This window comes from Suncus etruscus, chromosome 5 (assembly GCF_024139225.1).
Source record: "Suncus etruscus isolate mSunEtr1 chromosome 5, mSunEtr1.pri.cur, whole genome shotgun sequence".
NCBI classification, from domain to species: Eukaryota; Metazoa; Chordata; class Mammalia; order Eulipotyphla; family Soricidae; genus Suncus; species Suncus etruscus.
Window position 1 is genome coordinate 42,249,236 of NC_064852.1, and position 907 is coordinate 42,250,142.

The 907-nt window shown below is 42.0% G+C and overlaps 1 non-coding gene across 1 annotated transcript; it reads right to left on the minus strand.

The window, feature by feature from the left end:
- Window positions 1-534: 534 nt before the first annotated feature.
- On the minus strand, window positions 535-697 carry LOC126010288 (U1 spliceosomal RNA). The gene has a single exon (XR_007496379.1). It is a non-coding gene; the product is annotated as a U1 spliceosomal RNA (small nuclear RNA).
- Between the last annotated feature and the right edge of the window lie 210 nt (window positions 698-907).

Consider the following 907-nt stretch of genomic DNA (forward strand, 5'->3'; position numbering starts at 1 on the left):
ACTTCATTGGAGCCCTAGATAGAACACTCCTGTGCATTTCCCTTTAACAACTTCAGCTTATAATGCTTGTCATTATAATTTTTAAAATTATATTTTAACCTCTTTAAAACAGAATATTAGAATCTATACTGTAAATCCTAACCCAAACAAAATATCAAAGAAATATTTGACAAAATATTTCATGAGTCTGAGGCAAGAGGAAGGGCCTACATGACAGAGAAGATTGTTTTGTGAATCACTATATTGAGAACTCAACAAAAGTAACCAAAGATTCTGTGAGTAGTCTCATAGAAGATATTGTGAAAGTGATTTTCTATTTATTTATTTATTTAAAGTTTTTTTTGGTTTTTGGGCCAAACCCGGCGGTGCTCAGGGGTTACTCCTGGCTGTCTGTCTGCTCAGAAATAGCTCCTGGCAGGCACGGGGGACCATATGGGACACCAGGATTCGAACCAACCACCTTTGGTCCTAAATAGGCTGCTTGCAAGGCAAACGCCACTGTGCTATCTCTCCAGGCCCTTCTTTTTATTTTTTAAAGAGAGAGCATAAACTCAGTCCCCCACTACCACAAATTATGCGGTCAAGTTTCCCTGATGTGGGGATATTGCAGGGGTTAGCACATCCAGAGTGCAATGGATATGCCACATCTGGGAAAGCCACCTTCGTGATCATGGTACCTCCCCTGTCAGGTAAATATATCAATATATCAAAGTAATTGCCTAAGATTCTTTTTTTTTGGGGGGGGGCGGTTGGGTCACACCCAACAGCGCTCAGAGGATACTCCAGCTCTACACTCAGAAATCACCCCTGGCAGGCACTTGGGACCATATGGGATGCCTGGATTCGAACCACCGTCCTTCCACATGCAAAGCAAACACTTTACCTACATGCTATCTCTCCAGCTCAT